This window comes from Cervus elaphus, chromosome 14, assembly GCF_910594005.1.
Source record: "Cervus elaphus chromosome 14, mCerEla1.1, whole genome shotgun sequence".
Taxonomy (NCBI): domain Eukaryota; kingdom Metazoa; phylum Chordata; class Mammalia; order Artiodactyla; family Cervidae; genus Cervus; species Cervus elaphus.
The window spans coordinates 4,592,531-4,614,655 of record NC_057828.1 but is presented as its reverse complement, the minus strand read 5'-3'; positions in this window follow the sequence as shown (position 1 = coordinate 4,614,655).

Genomic DNA, 22,125 nt, shown 5'->3' with positions numbered 1-22,125 from the left:
ACAGAATTTTAAGCCATTTTATTTATGAATATACATGCAATATCTAAACAAAATATTAGCAACCAGATACAGGAACATATAAAAATGTACTATATCTAGAATGAGATGGATTTATTCTAGGAATAAAAGTTATCTTATAATTTTTTAATTAATTAATGTAATTCACCACATTAACATATTAAAGGAGAAAAACCTTGTCACTGAGAACAACATTTTATTGACTCTCCATTCATGACAAAAACTCTCAGCAAACTAGAAGCAGAAAGTAACTGATAAAATATAACTTTTTATAATTCACAGTGAACATTTTATTTTTTGTTGAATACTTGAAATCTTCTCTACAAGACTGGGAACACAAAGAGAATGTACATGATCACCACACTGACCTGGAAGTTTAAGCAAAAAGGAAGAGAGATGAAAGTTATAAGAACTGGTAAGGAGGAACCAAAATTGCTTTTTTTCACAGTTGATAAGACCATCTATCAGCAAATCCTAAGAAGTCCATAGACAAATGATTAGCATAAATACAAGCATTTTGCAAGGCTACTGGACAAAAAATTTCAATATACAAAAGTAAATTTCACCTAATCAACTTTATTTTCATGAACCAACAAAAACAGATGAAGAATGTAACCTTTAAAACTTGTTCAGTCAATAAGTCATTTTCAACTCTTTGTAACCCCATGAATTGCAGTATGCCAGGCTTCCCTGTCCTTCACTATCTCTCGGAGCTTGCTTAAACTTATGTCCGTTGAGTCAGTGATGCCATTCAGCCATCTCATCCTCTGTAACCTCCTGCCCTCATCTTTCCCAGCATCAGGATCTTTTCCAATGATTTGACTCTTTGCATCAGGTGGCCAAAGTATTGGAGCTTCAGCTTTAGCATCAGTCATTCCAATGAATATTCAGGGTTGATTTCCTTTAGGATTGACTGGTTTGATCTCCTTGCTATCCAAGGGACTCTCAAGAGTCTTCTCCAGTACCACAATTCAAAAGCATCAATTTTTCAGCACTCAGCCTTCTTTATGGTCCAACTCTCACATCCATACATGACTACTGGAAAAACCATAGTTTTGACTTTATGGACTGTTGTCAGCAAAGTGATGTCTCTGTTTTTTAATACTCTGTCTAAGCTTGTCATAGCTTTTCTTACAAGGAGCAAATGTCTTTTAATTTTATGGCTGCAGTCACTGTCCACAATGATTTTGGAGCCCAAGAAAATAAAATCTGCCACTCTTTCTGCATCTATTTGCCAAGAAGTAAGCAAGAAGTTCCAGAAAAACATCTATTTATGCTCTATTGACTACAACAAAGCCTTTGACTGTGTGGATCACAACAAACTATGGAAAATTCTTAAAGAGATTGGGAATACCAGATCACCTGACCTGCCTCTTGAGAAGCTTGTATGCAGGTCAGGAAGCAACATTACTTTGCCAATAAAGGTCCATCTTGTCAAGGCTATGGCTTTTTCAGTAGTCATGTATGGATGTGAGAGTTGGACTATAAAGAAAGCTGAGTGCCGAAGAATTGATGCTTTTGAACTGTGGTATTGGAGAAGACTCTTGAGAGTCCCTTGGACTGCAAGGAGATCCAACCAGTCCATCCTAAAGGAGATCAGTCCTGAGTGTTCATTGGAAGGACTGATGTTGAAGCTGAAACTCCAATAATTTGGCCACCTGATGTGAAGAGCTGACTCACTGGAAAAGACCCTGATGCTGGGAAAGATTGAAGGCAGGAGGAGAAGGGGACGACAGAGGATGAGATGGTTGGATGGCATCACCAACTCAGTGGACATGATTTTGAGTAAACTCTGGGAGTTGGTGATAGACAGGGAGTCCTGGTGTACTGCAGTCCATGGGGTCCCAAAGAGTGAGCGACTGAACTGATGGGATTGGATGCCACGATCTTAGTTTTTTGAATGTTGAGTTTTAAGCCAGCTTTTTCACTCTCCTCTTTCACTCTCATAAAGAGGCTCTTTAGTTCCTTTTAAAACTAAAACTATAGTCATTTGAAATAACCTAAAAATATAAAGTAACTAGGAATAAATATAACAAAAGATTGCAAGATTTTTATGAAAAAATATTTAAGACTTTATTACAAAACATTAAAGGAAAATTATTACTTCATTTAACAAATACTTATGCAGAAGCCATACATGTTATATAATTCTAATGTTTTACAGTTGCTATCCTAATATATCCTCCTAACCATTTCTATGAGAAAGGTACTTTTATTATTAAAATAATTCCAGTCACAGTTAAGGAAACTAGAAACTATCACAAAGTTGGAAATCTACTGAGTGACAGAGCAGAGATTTAAACCAAAACTTGGGTATGGAATCTTGTGTTATGTTGCCTTTCTTGATGAATAAAATAAATGGAGAGAGACATTCTGTTAACCATTTAGAATACACAAAATTATAAAAATGTCAGTTTTTAAAATTATAAAGATATCAAATTCTCCCCCAAATTAACCTATAGTCGCAATGCAATTCCCATCAAAATTCCAAGAGATGCCATCATGGCTCGGCATGGATAGTGCAACATCCAAGTGGGTTTTAAAGTTCACTAGAAATGTAGGGGACAAAACTGCTGTGACCCATGTAGAAGCCAAGGACTGGGCCATCCATTTTATTAAGCACCTACTATATTCCAGTTGGGCTTCCCTGGTAGCTCAGATGGTAAAGAATCTGCCTGCAATGCCAGAGACCTGGTTTGGGATGATCTCCTGGAGGATGGAATGGCAACCCACTCTAGTATTCTTGCCTGGAGAATCCCATGGACAGAGGAGCTTGGTGGGCTATATGAGGGTTTCAAAGAGTCAGACACAACTGAGTGACTAACACATACACGCACACACATGTATTCCAGTCACTGCTCTAGAAACTAGGGTACAGTGATGAACAAGATAGACAAGGTCCTTGCTCTCATCGAGTTTTTAATCTAAGAGGTACTTTTATCTCTACTTCTGAAAAAAATAATTGGCATAAGATTACTCCTCACACTGAGAATTTTAAATCCTGGGTAAAAGTATTTGAAGGCACAAAGCTGGTAGCCAGGACTTAATGGGCCAAGATCCAAAGAAAAGGGAAATGTGCTCTGATAAGTGCAACATTCTAAAGCCAATTTCCAATGAAGACCTTTGTTTAAATTTTGCATGTGTGAGGCAATGCTTCAAGAAAAAAAGTAGATGACATGGAACTCTGATCAATGTTATGTGGCAGCCTGGATGGGAGGGGAATTCGGGGAAGAATGGATACACATATATATGTATGGCTGAGTCCCTTTGCTATTCACCTGAAACTATTACAACAGTGTTAGTCAGCTATATTCAAATACAAAATGAAAAGTTTAAAAAGTGAAAATAAAAGAAGACAAGTAGATATTTTGGCAATGTTTCTGGATTAGGGGAGACAAAATTAGAGTTCAGGGCTCCAGTTTAGCCACCAGATATTCTAGAAATAAGGATAACATAGAAACAGGTAAGTCTCAATTGGACCAAGTTAATCTGCTCATAACCTATCTGCCTACCAAAAGACAATTAAAGTCTTATTTGGAGGAAGTTACCATCAAGAGCTCCTAAAAAAAATATCCAGCAAGTAATTGAAAATTAACAACAAAAGAAAGATTAAAAGTCAAGAAAAAAGGCCTCTCCTCCCAAAAATAAACCCCAGAACCATAGGTGATTCAGATTTTTTTTATTTACCAGATACACACTTTAAAATAACAATGATTATGTATTTTAAAATAATTGGAATTGAATGGAAATCCCAGGACTGAAAAATACAATAGCATAAATTAAGAATTCATTTGATGAGTTTAACAGTAAATTAGACAAAACAAAAGAGAGTACTGGTAAATTGGAAAAAGGAAACAATAGAAAATATTCAGATTAAAATACGCACGCCTCCTGTCCTGTGTGCTCAGTCCTGTCTGACTCTGCAACCCCGTGGAATGTAGCCCACCAGGCTCCTCTGTCCGTGGGGTTTTCCAAGCAAGAATACTGGAGTGGGTTGCCATTTCCTTCTCCAATGACTGTGAACTCAGTGCAGAGTATGGAATTTTGCAGGCAAGAATACTGGAGCGGTTTGCCATTTCCTACTCCAGGGGATCTTCCCAACACAGGGATTGAACAAGCATGTCCTGCATTGGCAGGCAGATTCTTTACCACTAGCGCCACCTTAGAAGCCCCCCACATGCCCCCTAAAAGGGTGGAAAACATGTGAGGCATATAGTACATGGTCAAAATCCCAATGTACACATAATTGTAGTGCCAGAGAGGGAGAAAAATAAGACAGATTCAGTATTTGAAGAAATATTTCACATAGAAGTATTCTAAATCATAGAATATTTCAAAATGAAGCCACAGACTGAAGAATATCCATAAAACTACCCTCTTCCCCCAAATCTAAATATATCACAGTAATCTAGAGAAAACAAAGACAAAGAGAATGCCTTAAAAGTGAAATCATTTATCTTAGACTGATACTTGAATGCATGTGCTAGGACTCGAACCCAGCCAAAACCCAGTTTGGGACCCAAACCCATATGGCTGGGACTCGAATTCAGCCAAAACCCTGCTTGGTACTGTTATAGCCACGCTTTCCGGGAAACAAACTCACTCAGAAGGACAATGCAGATAGTGGAGTGCAGTTTATTACACCGGCGGGCCCAAGGCAGAGTCTCCTCTTAGCCAAGGACCCCGACCAGCATTTGTGAAAATCTTTTATACCCCATGTGTATGATGTATACGTGTCCAAACCCACTACCCCAATTCCCTTGAGACTTACATAAACAAAGGAAGGGTAAATACAACTACAATAACCCCATCATTCACGTGTTATGTGTTCAAACAGTCAATCAATAAGCCTGCAGTTACATTCCAAATAGGTAATAACCGATAAACCTGTGCTTACATTCTGATAGACAGTGTCTGGAGGCAGGGGTGATTAGTGTCTGTTTTCTCTTAGGTGATGAGTAACCTGGATAGATCTTCAAGGTTCCCCTGTCCAGAGGGGGTCTTATCCTTCCATTGTCGTTCCCACAGGCACTAAGCAGAGAGTTCAGAGTCCACTGGAGAGGTGGCCGAGCACGATCAGCACAGACAGGCCTGAGATGGAGTCCAGGCCCTATGAATTCCTTCTTCAGTACTTGAACCCATGTGGCTGGGACTCAAACCCAGCCAAAATCTTGTTTGGGACTCGAACCCACCTGGCTGGGGCTCAAACCGAGCCAAAACCCATGGTACCTGGTTTAAGCACCTAGTGAAGCTCATGTTCTTGATGCCTCAGCACAGGAAGAATTCAGTGAGAGACAAGGCGATGGGTAAGAAGTGGATTTATTCAGATTCAGAGAGAAGCACACCTCACAGACAGAGTGTGGGCCTTCACAGATGTCAGTGTGCCGCAACATGTGGCACAGTTAGCTGTTACAGACTGGGTAATTTCATATACTAATGAGCGGGAGGATTATTCCAATTATTTTTGGGAAGGGGTGGAGATTTCCAGGATTTGGGCCACCACCCACTCCTTGGTCTTTTGACAGTGCCTTGAAACTGTCGTGGCACCTCTGAGTGTGTCATTTCACTTGCTGATTGAAGATCAAGGTCTAGTCTTGTCTGCCGCCTCGGTCTCATGTGATTCTAATTGGTTTATGTTGTGTCAGAGGGCTATGTCATTCTTTGAAAAGTTGTGCCCTGCCCCTTTCCCTCCTGTTACAAAAGGAGGCATGGTAAAAACAAACTTTGTTGCAGTTAGTGAACTTTTCAGCAGAAACAATGAGAGCCAGAAGACAATGGAATAATGTTTTTAAAGTGTGGAAAACAACCACATGTAGCATTTTATAAACAGCAAAAATAGCCTTGGAGTGACATTAGCAAGATGGTAGATTAAGAGGTAGGAGCACTTTTCTGCCAACAAACAACAGATGGCTATCTACAAACAAAAAATAGCTCTGGTATGCCCAAGAGTTTAGAACCTCAGCAACACAGTGGAACAGAAAACAAAGAACAACCACAGGAAGATTATTAGGGAGATTGGCTTAGCTGAGATGTCTAGAGATGGATGGGGATGAAGAAGGAGGGAAGGAGCCATCTGTATCAATATCATCACAGTTCCCAATGACCCTCTCCATGGAGATCTCTGGAAGACTTTGTCACTAAGGACCTCAATAGCTCCCACGACAACTATTGGCTCCCCACAACTTTCACAGCAGAGGACCCTGTAGTGTTTCTTGGCACAGACATCCACAGGTCTTCTGAGGTCTGTTCCACAGAAGACCTGAACAGCTTTCACCATTGAGGTAACCAACAGCTTCCCATTACATACAAAACTCAGTTCCAGACAAAGAGAACTAATGAAAAGTTAAAACAAGAAAATTTCTGGAAGAAAATATACAAGAGTACCTTAGTGACCTTGAAGTGGGCAATATTTCTTTAATAGGAACTAAAAGCATTAGCTGTAAAGTAAAAGAGGTGGGAAGACATCTTAAGAGTGAAAAGGCAAACTGGAATGGGAAGAGGTTTGTAATACTTATATCTGACAAAGGACTCCTATTGACAGTATATGAGGGACCTCTACAATCGATAAGAAAATGACAAACAATCCAATAGAAACACGGGAAAAATACTTGAAGAGGAACTTCACAAATAAATCTGAATGGCCAAAAATATCTTTAAAAATAGCCATTAGGGATATGTAAATTTTAAACACAAAAGATATCAGTTTGTTCCCTCCAGATAAACAAAAAACTGACAAATCATCATCAATGGAAGTATAAATTGGTATAATTACCTTAGAAAACAGTTTTCACATTATCTAGCAAGGTTTAAGATGCACATACTCTGTAACTCACCAATTCCAGTTCTATATATATATATAGCCTAGAGCAGCTCTTCAGCACATGCATCAAGAGAGATGAAGAATATTCATTGTAGCATGGTATTCAGTACTCTCAAACTGGGAAAAAAAATACTTTTCATCAGCAATAGAATTGAGAAGTAAGTTGTGATATACTCACACAATGGAATTCTGTACTACAAAGAAAAGAAAATGATTTGCAATACACATAACATAGATGAAAGAAGTTAGTCACAAAAGAAGATATTTACTTTGACTCCATTGATAAAATATTCAAAAACACATAAACATGATGCCATGTAGAGATTTAAAATGTGATAGAACTGTAAAGAAAAGCAAAGGAATTGTAAGCACAAAATTAATGATGAGGATTACCTTAGGTTGAGGAAGGAATGGATGAGATCAGGAAGGCATACAAAGGTAATGCTACCATATTCTCTTTGTTAAATTGGTTGGTGGGAATACAAGTGTTTGTTAAATTGTTATTTTTATACTGCATGACTTATAAATAAATATTACTTTATAATTAATAAAATTTGGTACAATTAAAATTTTCTATCTTTTACATAAATATATGTAAAATACATTTACATGTAAATATATGTGAAATATAAATCTTAAATACAGATTTCTGGTCATGTTGCTTATGATGGAGAAAACATGACTGCCTCCGTACTAGGCTTCACTAGGGAGGAGACCACAGTCATTGACATTGTCTCCAGGAATTATCCTGTTTAAATGCTCCTCTTGAGAATAGGGAATGTCCTAACCATTCTGTTTATATACAGTATAACAATGACTTAGGCTGCCATAAGAAAATACCATGGACTGGGTGGCTCAAATAGCAGAAATTTATTTTCTCACAGTTCTGGAAGCTGGAAGTCCAAGATTAGGTGCCAGCATGGTCAGATTCTGGTGAAGACTCTCTTCCTGGCTTGCAGACAGCTGCCTTCTTGCCCCGTTTGTATGGCCTTTCTTTGATGCACATGGATAAGGAGTAAGCCCTCTGGTGCCTCTTTGTAGAGGGACACTAATCCAGTCATGAGGGCCCCACCCTCATGGCCTCATCTAACATTTATTTCCTCTCCAAATATCATCATATTATCATATTCACATATGAATTTGGGGGATGCGAGACAAACATTCAGTCTATAACATATAGTCACCCAGATTAGCTAATTATCACTTTGACAGGTTGAGAGGGACTGAGGCACAGAAGTCTTATGCAGAATATATGTTTTTAGGGGTTGAGAATGAGTATGAAGAAAGAGCCCAAGGACTTTCACTTTATTCCCTTCATCAAGGTGAGGGCTCGCTTAGCTCTGGGGACTTAGCCACTGCTTCAGAACCCCTTTGCCATGGTTGGTACCTACCTCACAGTCCCCTCACGTTTTCTGTGCACATTCCATCTGCCTTGCAGCTGCTCGCCCAAGGTTGAGGAGGGAGCACACTATTTCTATGCAATTTCCTTAAAAGAGCACTTCCTTCTTAAGAGAAGTGCTTCTCTTCCTTCCCCCAGAGATTTCCTCAACATGTGCAATGACAGAGATTCTACACAAGGCTTGGGGTTGGGGAAGAAGGCACAAAAGGGAAAAGATTTAAATTCTAAAACAGAAAATTAAAATCCTGCCAGAAGCAGAATAACATGGGGAAGCATAGGGAAGTTTTGTTTTTTACTCAGTATGGGAGTTTCGGAGAACAGATGGCTGGGGGTTATTTATAACTTATAACAGGCAGAGCTGAGATCTGTGAAATGCCAGGTGGCTTGGCTGAAAATGAATAAGGCCAGGGTAAGGACTGAGACCTCCACAGACTCCTAGAATGTGGGTTTTGTGTATCTGGGGGGAGGGACGGTTCCGCCATAGAAAGGTTATGGAGCTGATCTCCATCCTCCAGACTAGGTGAGAAACCCTCCAGAGAATCTCTGCTCTTAGGAATAATAACAGTTTCACTAATAATAATAATTAACATGGTATTAGCTAACTAGGTGTCAGGCACTAAGCTAATTTTATATTTGTAAAATGAGAAAGCTGAGTCTTGATGAGGGCAGGTAACCATCCTAAGACCTCATAGCTATGTGAAGTTCTCTGCATGGCACCCTGGCCTGTGTGGGAGTGGGAAGAGTGGCAAGTGTCTAGATAAATTTCCCTATCACATCAGCCCTAAGTGACTTAAAGAGACATGATCACAGGGCTTGAAATATGGACCAGGAACTTTGACAGGGGTGGGGAAGGGGACAGGGGACTGGCACATTCAGGAGAAGTGCTGAAGGGCAGCTCTGAACAGCACATGTGTGTGTGAATATCCAGGTTATCTTCCAGATAAAGGCAGTGTGATTATATGTAGAAGAGATTAAGTTATTTATTAAATGCTTATTAAATAAATCTGGCTCTAGAGGACAAGGCAGGCAGGCACTGAAGTCCAATCTGGCTTATTCTACTCTGCCAAAGGGCTTATTCTATGCACCTCTTAGGAAAGAAGGCAAGCCAATTCCTCTTCTCTAGTTCTCAGTCTCCTCTCTTTAAAACAAAACAGTTGGTCTATGATTCTTCCCAGCTCTGATCATCTATGCATCTATGATTTCACTGTAGTTAGCAAACGTGGAGAAGAGGACAGTTGGGTATAAAAGTCAAGCTCTTGGCTATCAACTCCAAGGCCAAGAGCCAAACCTTGGCAAGAACAGTCAGCAAAGCAAAGCAAAAGGAAGAAAAGTCAGGAGGTTCTGTCTGTGTCATGTGGCAGGGAGTGAGGTGCTATAAGCAGCACTGATCAGGCCAACACCCACTCCCAGGGCTATGCACTGGTGCCAGCCATTCCTGCCAACAGGTGGATAGAATGCTTTCAAATTCATGACTCCCGGAGCAAGGTTGTCTATCTCAGAATAAGTAAAGCCCTAGGCAACTGATGCCTTCTTGAGGAATTCCCTTGTGGGAACTAGAGGACTTCCCCTGTGGCTCAGCTGGTAAAGAATCCCCCTGCAATGTGGGAGACCTAGGTTCAATCCCTGGGTTGGGAAGACCCCCTGGAGAAGGGAAAGCCTACCCACTCCAGTATTCTGGCCTGGAGAATTCCATGAACTGTATAGTCCATGGGATCGCGAAGAGGCAGACACAACTGAGCAACTTTCACTTTCAGTAACTTGATGCAGTTTATCTACTTTTCAGGCTGCAACAATCCTTTTGAAGGTCAAATGTTCAACTTCCTATCTCTATTAGTCTACAATTCTATGTCCCTCTGAACCACAACTTCATTTTTTCCCAGTGGGCATCATTATCATCCAAAGGTCTAGAATTGACCCCAGGTCACAAAGCACATAGACTATGATGTTCAGGTCAACCTAGGGAAGAAATGACTCTGAACTCTCACACTCTGTGCCACAGAAGGGACTTGCATTGATGACATGGGCTCCATTGTTTAGCTCAGCTAATTAGTAAGCATTTAGTGAACAGCCATTATGTGCACTAGCTGGGTATATACAATATACCTAATCTGAAGAGGAGCTGGTTATCAAAGTCATCCAAGGCCTGAGCCTGAGATAGCAGACTTTAATGAAGATGATTGTCCACTGACAATGAGGTTGGTCAGGCTGGGTTCTAATCTTGCATCTGTCTTCAATTAGTACCATTAGAAAACTCCTTAACCAGAACTCCCAGTCTGAAAATTGTAATAATGATACATACCTCCAATCACTGAGGGTAGGTAACCATCCTAAGACCTCATTGTACAGACAAAATAGTTAATGAGATGTTATAGAGACAAAATACTGTCTGGAAAACAGGAAAGTCCTAAATGCTGACGTAGCTGTTGATGATGACATGGTGATAATTGCCCTGCCCTGAGTCAATCCTACTTTGGGCCTAGAGTACTTCCCTATCTAACACCCACTAGCTGATATTAGGTAGAGAATGCAGCTGGGTATGGGTTCAGGAATCCAAGAAAACATTGCCCCTTACTCCTGGAGCATGAGAGCCTCATTAGCAAACAAAGGAAACTTACTTTCAAAAATCTGGATTCAGTCAAGAAAGATGAAAAACAGGCAACTGGAGACTTGGGAAGCCAGACACAGGGTTGTGAAAGCAGCCTTATGAGGAGACCAGGGAGGGAGGAATGGGTTAAGTGAGGGGCAGGTGCCTGAGATCCTATCCTGGTCTGGCCCCCTGACCCACCTCCCAAGGCCTCAACTTCCCCAGACATAAATGCAGAAAAGCAAACTATCGGTTGAGGTGAACTATGGCTAGAAATTTGAAGTCAGGGCTATGTCTCCACTGTTAAGGAGCCAAAATGAGGTAAGGATATGGAACAAATGAGTTGGTGAATGTGTGGGTGTGTGAACTCCATGGGTGGTCTGGGAGTGTGAGGACTAGAACTTTGGGGATGGAAACAGCCTGCTGAGGAGAAGTCTCTGGACCCAGGAAGCAAGTTCACTCAGTTACATATTTACCACCAGGAGACTACCTGCTTTCAGAGGCAGAAAAGCAAATGGGTCCTCCTTTGGGCTGGTCCAAGCTCACACAAAGAAGGGAATGCAGAGGGGCAATATGGCTCAGGGAAAATACTCCAGGCAACAGGATGTGGAGGGTGGAATGCAGTGTTCCCACAGCTCACTCCGCAGGGAACACAGCAGATGGAACTGCCCTGATTCAGGGGAACATTTGGTTTCTGTCTCACATCGACTCACTGGAGAGGATTGTGAGGAGGGCCTGGAGACAGAGAAACAAAAGAAAAGGTCAGGAAAGGGAAAGCCAGGAAGCTGTCCACAAGTTTCCTAAGATCCTTCCAGAGGCCTTGAACAGGTGGTGACAAAAGGTCAAACTGAATGAGACCTTCCAGAACACAGAATCCAATTCTTTTATTTTATAGCTCAGGAACCTAAGGTCCTTAGAAAGGTTGGCATAGCACAATAGAAAGAGGCTGTGGAGTCAGGGAGACATGAACTCACCACTTAATAGCTGTGTGATTTAGTGCAAGTTTCTTAACTTCTCTGAGCCTTAGACTTCTCCTTTGTAAAGGGATTATATCACTTGTAAGAAGTGAGTGAGGTAATTTATGTAGACCACTTAGAATAGTGGCCAGTACCCAGAAAAGACTAAGTAAATATTAACTTCAATTTCTCAAGGTCACACAGGGGTTATCAGTAGACCTAGGACTAGAAACCAGGTGCCCTGATTTTTAAGCCAATGAGTTGGACATTCTACCACCCAGCTACAGAAAAGTGTCAAAGACAAAACATGCCTATGATGTGCCATTAGAGGTGGGGTAGGGAGGGGTTGAAGGAATGTTAGAAGGGATTTTCTCATGACCAAAGAACGGGAATGTATTACCAAAGGTTCCATTTTGGGAACTTATTTAATTGTGTGCTTGGAACGGATTAAAGGCTGGGAGTGAAATAAATGTCATCTCGATGAACTGTTGGGCTCATGGATACAGGAATTCAACTTACCAGAGGCAGGGATGGTTATACAATTCTCTAAACCTCCCAAAAGACAGAAAATAAACATGCAATCATTTATTCAACAAACATTTATTAAGTACATGATATGCCCAAAGAAATAGGGTTTTTAATTACCGTTTTGCCTATGAGGAAATGAAGGTTCCAAGATATTAAATGAAAAAAATCTCATACAACTAGCAAGTGTCACAGCTAGGATTCAATGCCATCTTGATTTATCTTTGTCCTGCACCACACTGTAGTTCTTGTTTTCTGATAGAGAGAAAGGAGTAAGATTGGATCTAGGGCTGACACCCTCAGAATGGTGTGCATGGAAAGGAGGTCTAGGGAGAATATCTGGCTTGCCCCTTACGGAGAGTAGAAGTAGTCCTTAGAGGCTGCCTTTCACAAGTTTCCCAGCTTGTTCTGAGGGGCGCTCTGCCCCTGGTAGGAATCTCTGTCTAGGATCCCATGGCTATCTCACCAGGACCAGACAATCTCCTGGGATCACTCTCCAAGATAGCCTCACTGCCCAGGAGCTTCACAGGGACTGTCATATTCACATCCTGAGTAATTAGGGGCAGAAATATTCAGGCACAGGCACATTTTCTGTGTAATGGGGGAGACATGAGGGAGCCCTGACTCTTTAGGAGAGATGCAGCCCCTTTCCCTAGAGAGTTCCCAGGATGACAATGTGATAGAACAAACACTACTTTTGCTCTTAGAGAGCTCCCAGCCTGATGGGGGACACGTAGACAAAGATTGCTATTGTTCAGTCACTCAGTCGTGTCTGACCCTTTGTGACCCCATGGACTGCAGGATGCCAGACTTCGCTGTCCTTCACCATCTCCCAGAGCTTACTCAAACTCATGTCCATTGAGTCGGTGATGTCATCCAACCATCTCATCCTGTGTCATCCCCTGCTGCTCCTGCCTTCAATCTTTCCCAACATCAGGATCTTTGCCAATGAGTTGACTCTTTCCATCAGGTGGCCCAAGTATTGGAGATTCAGCTTCAGTATAAGTCCTTCCAAAGAATATTTGGGACTCATTTCCTTTAGGATGGACTGGTTTGATCTCCTAGCAGTCCAAGGGACTCTAAACAGTCTTCTCCAATACCACACTTCAAAAGCATCAATTCTATGGTGCTCAGCCTTCTTTATGCTCAAACACTCTCATCCTTACATGTCTACTGGAAAACCATAGCTTTGACTATACAGACCTTTGTCAACAAAGTGATGTCTCTGCTTTTTAATATGCTGCCTAGGTTTGTCATAGCTTTTCTTCCAAGGAGCAAGCATCTTTTAATTTCATGGCTGTAGCCATCTGCAGTGATTTTGGAGCCCCAAAATATAAAGTCTGTCACTGGTCACTGTTTCCCCATCTATTTGCCATGAAGTAATGGGACCAGATGCCATGACCTTAGTTTTTTGAAAGTTGAGTTTTAGGTTCACTCTCCTCTTTTGCTTTCATCAAGAGGCTCTTTACTTCCTCTTTACTTTATGCCATAAGGGTGCTGTTCTCTGCATATCTGAGGTTATTGATATTTCTCCTGGCAATCTTGATTCCAGCCTGTGCTTCATCCAGCCTGGCATTTCACATGATGTACTCTGCACAGAAGTTAAATAAACAGGGTGACAATATACAGCCTTGACCTACTCCTTTCCCAATTTTGAACCAGTCCGTTGTTCCATGCCTGGTTCTAACTGTTGCTTCTTGACCTGCATACATATTTCTCAGGAGGCAGGTCAGGTGGTCTGGTATTCCCATCTCCTTAAGAATTTTCCACAGTTTGTTGTAACCCATAAAGTCAAAGGCTTTAGTGTAGTCAATGAAGCAGAAGCGGTTACTTTTCTGGAGATCTCTTGTTTTTTTGATCATCCACCGGATGTTGGCAATTTGATCTCTGGTTCCTTTGCCTTTTCTAAATGCAGCTTGTACATCTGGGAGTTCTTGGTTTATGTACTGTTGAAGCCTAGCTTGAAGGATTTTGAGTATAATTTTGCTAACATGTGACCAGTGTTTGTTGCTCAGTCGTGCCTGACACTTTACAACCGATGGTTTGCAGCCCGCCAGGCTCCTCTGTCCACGTGACTTCCCAGGCAAGGATACTGGAGTGGTTTGCCATTTACTTCTCCAGGGGATCTTCCTGACCCAGGGATCGAACCCGGGTCTCCTGCACTGCAGGCAGATTCTTTACCAACTATGTGAAATGAGCACAGTTGTATGGTAATTTGAATATTCTTTGGCATTGCCCTTCTTTGGGAATGGAATGAAAACACCTTTTCCAGCCCTGTGGCCACTGCTGAGTATTCCATATTTGCTGGGTAACTGAGTTCAGCACTTTCACAGAATCATCTTTTAGGATTTGAAATAGCTCAACTAGAATTCCATCACCTCCACTAGCTTTGTTCATAGTGAAGCTTCCTAGGGCCCACTTGACTTCATATTCCAGGATGTCTGGCTCTAGGTGAGTGATCACACCATCATGGTTATTTAGGTCATGAAGGTCTTTTTTGTATAGTTCTTCCACATATTCTTGTCTCCTCTTCTTAATATCTTCTACTTTTGTTAGGCCCATACCATTTCTGTCCTTTATTGTGTTCATCTTTGCATGAAATGTCCCCTTGGTATCTCTAATTTTCTTAAAGAGATTTCTAGTCTTTCCCATTCTATTGTTTTCCTCTATCTCTTCTCATTGAACACTGAGGAAGGCTTTCTTATCTCTCCTTGCTATTCTTTGAAACCCTGTGTTCAAATGGGTGTATCTTTCCTTTTCTCCTTTGCTTTATCTTCTCTTCTTTTCTCAGCTATTTGTAAGGCCTCCTCAGACAACCATTTTGCCTTTTTGCATTTCTTTTTCTTGGGGATGATCTTGATCACTCCCTCCTGTACAATATCATGAACCTCCATCCATAGTTCTTCAAGCACTCTGTCTATCAGATCTAATCCCTTGAATCTATTTGTCATTTCCAATGTATAATCAATCATAAGCGATTTGATTCAGGTCATACCTATATTGCCTAGTGGTTTTCCCTACTTTCTTCAATTTAAGTTTCAATTTGGCAATAAGGAGTTCATCATCTGAGCCACAGTCAGCTCCTAGTCTTGTTTTTACTGATCATATAGAGTTTCTCCATCTTTGACTGCAAAGAATATAATCAATCTGACTTTGGTATTGACCATCTGGTGATGTCTACGTGAAGAGTCATCTCTTGGGTTGTTGGATGAGGGTGTTTGCTATGACCAATGCACTCTCTTGGCAAAACTGTTATGCTTTGCCCTGCTTCATTTTGTACTCCAAAGCCAAGCTTGCCTTTTACTCCAGGTATCTCTTGACTTCTTACTTTTGCATTCCAGTCCCCTATAATGAAAAGGACATCTTTTGGGGGTGTTAGTTCTAAAAGGTCTTGTAGGTCATCATAGAACCATTCAACTTCAGCTTCTTCAGCATTAGTGACTGGGGCATAGACATGGATTACTGTGATATTGAATGGTTTGCTTTGAAAACAAACCAAGATCATTCTGTCATTTTTGAGATTGCACCCAAGTACTTCATTTCAGACTCTTGTTTACTATGAGGTCTACTCCATTTCTTCTAAGGGATTCTTGCCCACTAGATATAATGGTCATCTGAATTAAATTCGCCCATTTCAGTCCATTTTAGTTCACTGATTCCTAAAACTTTGATGTTCACTCTTGCTATCTCCTGTTTGATCACTTCTAATTTACCTTGAGATTAATGGACCTAACATTCCAGGTTCCTATGCAATATTGTTCTATACACCATCAGACTTTACTTCCATCACCAGTCACATCCACAGCTGGGCACTGTTTTCGCTTTGGCTTCTTCTCTTCATTCTTTATGGAGTTATTTCTCCACTCTTCTCCAGTATATTGGGCACCTACTGACCTGGGGAATTCATCTTTCAGTGTCCTATCTTTTTGCCTTTTCATATTGTTCAAGGGGTTCTCAAGGCAAGAACACTGAAGTGGTTTACCATTGCCTTCTCCAGTGGACCACGTTTTGTCAAAACTCTCCACCATTGACCCATCTTTCTTGGGTGGCCCTACATGTCATGGCTAGGTTCAAAAATAATGATGTAGATAAAGCTTATTGAGTACATACTACATGAGAAGCATTCATATAAATATGAACTCATTTAATCCAAAACATAACTTTATGAGACAGGTCTTATTTTTATCCTTGTTAAACAGATGAAGAAATGGAGGCCAGTGAGGTCAAGCCACTTACACAGCTAGAAAGTGACAATGCTAACATTAAAATCCAGGCAGTCTGGCTAGTCTGGATAGTTTGGGGATACTCTAACTCCTCACAGGTCTAGGTGACCAGCAATAGTGGGTCTGGTCTGAGAAGGCTGTCTCAGGAACATGGGTAGTCTCAAGGCTTGTTTGGAGCCAGAGAAAAGGATCCAGAAAGCCCTGGGGCAGAAAGCAGGCCTGCTAAGATTAGGAAGTCAGCAGTGTGAGCAGAGAAGGTGGACTCCTAAAGGAGGAAGACCAGGAAGATTTGTGAAGAGTTTATTTATCTATTTGTTTACCATCACACTATATGGAATGGGGTATCTTAGTTCCATGACAAGGGATCATACCCATACCTCCTGCATTGGAAGTGCAGAGTCTTAACCACTGGACCACCAGGGAAGTCTGGTTTAGATAGACCACATGAGAAAGGCCTGTGAGCCTGCCATGGAGAGAGCTGGCTAGGGACAGAGGAGCCCTAAAACAGAGAGGAATCGGGGTGGGGAAGAACACAAGGAAACATCCAGTGGGAGACTTTCCATAGGGAAGGAGCTTGAGCACCAAGTATAAGGGTAATACTGAGGGTGGGGCGTTGGTAAGGAGGCAAGTCAACAACTGAGTCACACACTGCCCTACCCATCCACTCAACAGGGCTCTCCTTGGAACACCTGTCTCAGATTCTCTAACTAGTTGACTATTGAATAACATACTGATCATGACCCGGGCTTTAGCTTTAGATAGATAAGACTTTCTGGTCCTAGCTTTACAACTCACCAGCTGCCTACCCTCTCTGAATTCTGGGTCCTCATCTGTAAAATGGTGATAATAGTAATTACCTTATGGGATGACTGTAAGGATTAAATGAATTACAGTTTATCTAGCACTTATCATAGGGCCTAGAAGAAAGGGCTCAATAAATAATGACCCTTGGACAGCAAGGAGACCAAACCAGTCAATCATAAAGGAAATCAGTCCTGAATATTCATTGGAAGGACTGATGTTGAAGCTGAGGCTCCAATACTTTGGCCACCTGCTGAGAACTGACTCATCGGAAAAGACTCTGATGCTGGGAAAGATTGAAAGTAGGAGGAGAAGCAGATGACAGAGAATGAGATGGTTGGATGGCACCACTGATGGACCTGAGTTTGAGCAAGCTCAGGAGTTGGTGAGGGACAGGGAAGCCTGGCGTCCATGGGATTGCAAAGAGGCGGACATGACTGAGTGACTGAATTGAACTAAGTCATTTAAAAGTTTAATTTCAAAATATTTGGGGATTTTCTAGAAATTTGTTATTGATTTCTAATTTAATCTCATTGTTTTCAGAGCACATGCTCTTTATTATCAGTATTTTTAAATTTATTTAGACTTGTTTTGTGGTACAGCATATCTTAACCATGTGCAGCTACTGTTGGGTGGAATATACTACAGATGTCGATAGGCAAAATTGATTGATAAATTTAAGTCTTCTATTTCCAAGGTGTTTTATCTACTTGTTCTATGAATTACTGAAAGAAGACTTTTAAAGTCTCTAGTTAAAATTTTGGATTTGTCTATTTCTCCCTTCAGTTTTATTTTTGTGTATGTTGCTTTATGTATTATTTTTTACTTTATTTTAAAGGGGTTGTTATTAGGTACACATATATTTAAGATGATTGCTTTTTGATAAATTGAGCCCTTTGTCATTATATAATGTATCTCTTTATCCAAAGTAACAGTTTTTTCTGAAATCTACTTTTCTGATATGAATATAGCCACCCCAGGTTTCTTATGATTAGTGTTCTCATGGTATATATTTTCCCATCATTTTACTCTCAACTTATCTGTGTATTTGTGCCAAAGTCTACTTATATTTAATACAGTTATAGATATGGTTGGATATAAGTTTCCCATCTTGGTAATTGTTTACAATTTATCCTATTACTCTTTATTCTTTTTTGTTTCTTTTTTTTTTCTTTTTTGTTTCTTTTATTATCTTCTAGATTAACTGAGTATTTTTTAATATTCTAATTTATCTCCAGTGATGATGTATTAGCTACAGTTCTATGTTTTATTTTTTAGTAGTTGCTCTAGATTTGCCCTAGTATTCATCTTTAACTTATCACCGCATTCATATGTTGAAACCCTAACCCCTCAGTGTAACCAATGTAACTGTATTTGAAGATGGGCCTGTGGAGTTGGTTAGGTATTAAGGGTAGGGGCCTGGTCTGATGGGATTATTACCCTTATAAGAGGAAATACAAGAGAGATTGATCTCTTATTCAAGGAAAAGCCATGTGAGCACACAGCATGAAGGCAAGCCAGCAAGAGAGCTCTCACTGGAAACCAACCATGCTGGTACTCTGATCTCAGACTTCTATCCTCCAGAATGGCGAGAAAATAAAATTCTGTTGTTTAAGCCATCCAGCCTATGGTATCTTGTTATGGCAGCCAAAGCAGACTAATACATAATTCTACCAGTGAAATTTTGGTTTCTTTTTATATCTTCTATTTTTTTCTTCATTATGCTCACATTTTTCTTTAAATCCTTAAGTGTATTGAGCATATTTATAATAGCCCTTTTAATGGTCTTGTCTGTTAATTATGTCATCTCTATCATTTCTGGGTCTATTCCAATTGACTGATTTTTCTCCTGATTATAGGAGAAAATTTTCTCCTGATTTTAGGTCACATTTTTTTTTTCTGCTTCTTTGCTGCCTATTAACTTTTTATTGAATAACTGACATGAATTTTATATAATTGAGCATTGAATTTTATCATATTCTTTTGATGAGTGTTAGAGTTTGTTCTGGCAGGAAGTTAGTTTGACTCTTTGCTTGAGGTTTGTTTTAAAACTTTTAAAAAGCAGATTTAGAGTACTCTTTATTTTACTGCTAAAGTGTGACTCTTTTGTGAGGCTCTTGTTATAACTAGTGGAAATTTAAATAATTCTGGCTTTGTGTGAAGCTAGGAATTGTTAAGATACAGAGGGAAGCAGAGATTGAGGGGCTTTTGACGAATTGGATTTGGAAGGATAAGAGGTAGAGAGGAACTACTGAATGGCAGCATCAGTCACCTACAGTTAATAGGTGGCACAACTACTCACGGCTGACGGGGAAGACATCACTCATCTTCCCATTATAAAGATAGAAAAGTGAATCCCAAAGGAGGAAGAGATTTGCCTCAAACCACAACAGCCTGGAACTTGGCAGAAGAGATCCTGTTCCCTATATCTGGCCACCTGACTTCCTATCCCACAAAGCTCCCTCCATATCAGCCTACAGCCCTGGCCATGCCTGCAGGAACCTAGGAAAAGCTGGCGGCCTGAGTTCCAGGGAGAGGAATGCAGGGAGGGTCTTATAGCAAATTCTGGGAAGTGGTGGCTATTGAAAGAGATATTGGGGAGGAGAAGATAGAGCTGGGAGAAAAGCAAAAGCACTTCCACCCAGGCAGCAGCTGCTCCCAAATATGTCACAACTCGTCAAAGAGGCAGAAATAGAAGCTGTCCAGGGAGTAGGAGGGGGTGGGGTGGCATGCTAGGACTCTTAGCCCACAGGGAGGACAGAGCTGAGTGGCTGGAAGAGAAGGGGGACAGGTGGGGTGTGCTGTTAGAGATGAGTATTACACACACATGCTAGGCAGTTCTAGGTAAGCTGAAGTGGGTCCACAGAACATCCCAGTTGCCCTTCAGTGAGTGAGTATGGGAGCAGAGTGGAGACGGGAAGAGGACAGACTAGCCAAGGAAACCTGCCTGCTCTGACCCTATGAATCATTCTTTAGAGCTGCATCTGATTCAAACACTCAAAACAGTGCTTCTACCCCGACCCCAGGAGTACTTCCTCCAGCCCCACATGCTATGTCAGAAAAAGAAAGTCACCTCTCAAAGGGCCACTGGAATCATTCAATCCAGCATCTTGATTTCTGAACAGGAGAGTTCAGACATGGGGACAGTAACGTGCCCTGACTCCGTATCTAGGGTTCCCTCTTCCTCTTTCCCTGAACTGTCTCAGCTGGGAGCTTAAGGTCAAGCCCTCACAGAAGCATGAACTACTCATAAGAAATCCTCACCTATATTTTCCCCAAGTTCCTCAGGTTTACACTGCCACATGCTCTGCTAAGCCCTGTTGTGCTTATTTTAAAAAGTAGCTCTGCACTTTGTGTCTACCAACCACCTCTCCATGACCCTCACTTCCTGAGGACCCTACCACCTCCAGACCTGCAATTCCCCACCCCAAGGCCAGAGATTCTTGATGAATGAGCCTGGCTCTGAGCTCCAGATTCCAGGCAGGGACAGATTTCCCAGTGGTAATTTGATGCTCAGTTCTCAGTGGAAACAATGTGATGTCTCTGGAGGCCTGGAGCCCTCCCCTCCCCCTCATTTCTCCACCATGACTCCCATCTGCGTCCAAACTTCTCCTTCTTGCTCAAGACTTCAGAATTCCCCCTTGTCTCTCCAGCCAATTGTCTCACCCTTCTCTTGTGTCTTCTATTCATTTGTCCATCACTACCTCTCCCAACAGCTCTCTAAACACTATTTGAAACCTAGAGCACCTCCAGTTCCCTTGCTGCCTCCCACCTATGGCCTCACACTTACCTGGAAAGCATGTATTCACAGCACACTTATTCACCTGTCAGCTTCAGAGAGGGAGAGGAGGCACCTTCATTCAGCTTCGAGGCCTAAACTCAGGCTAAGAGCCAACACGTTTCACACTTCTGACATTAGTGCTCTGTGCACCCAATATATAAAAAAGAAGAAGGTGCACTAGCTGATTTTTAGACTACCTCACAGTTTGGACATTCTACGATTCTGTGATCTCTCCTCACCCTGCTACAAAGTCCTAAAAATAATGCTGATTTGCATGCCATGTTCTTGCATCTAAGTCCTATTGAAATGCATGTGCATCCTGCCACCCAGCTCCCACCTGGTCCTCTTTCATAATACCAGAGAACTAGCCTAGGCAAACAGAATGTGGGGCCTGTCTCGAGAAACCAGAGGCTCCCACCCTTCCAGAACCTCCTCCTTGATCCTTTATACCTGCGCATGTGAGACTCTGGGATAGGAAACTTGCTTTGATGTAAGTCAACCAAACTAGCAGCCCAGGTCAGCCCCCTGTGAGGTCAGTAGGGACTGGAAGATCCTGGAAATCAGACAGCTGGGACTGGGTATGCAGCAGATGCAGAAGCAAAGAGTCAGGAGCAGGTGAAAGGGATCTCTGAGCATTTTGAAATTCGACCAGTACCATGCAAATGAGATCAGCTCAGCATGCAAATAGACAGAATCAAGTTGAGACAGTCAGGGTAAGGGCACAAACAGCCTGGTTCTGGAGCCTTAGACAGGGACAAGGGCTTCCTCTGGAGGAAGCAGGACTACTAGAGGAGGAGGCTGCAGTCAGAGCAGGGGGCCCTGAGTGCCCACGCCAGCAGGGGTAGGGATTAAGACCTGACGCCCTGCTGTCAGGTTAGAGCTGATGGATCACCACTGGTGGCAGAGCACAAAGGCTGTTCTGTGCTTGGCACCAATGTGTTCCCATCCATCAGAGGACGGTTTGCATGGAGTGGAGGAATATGCAGGGGGTGCCTCTAGGGGCAACTTTTCCACAGTT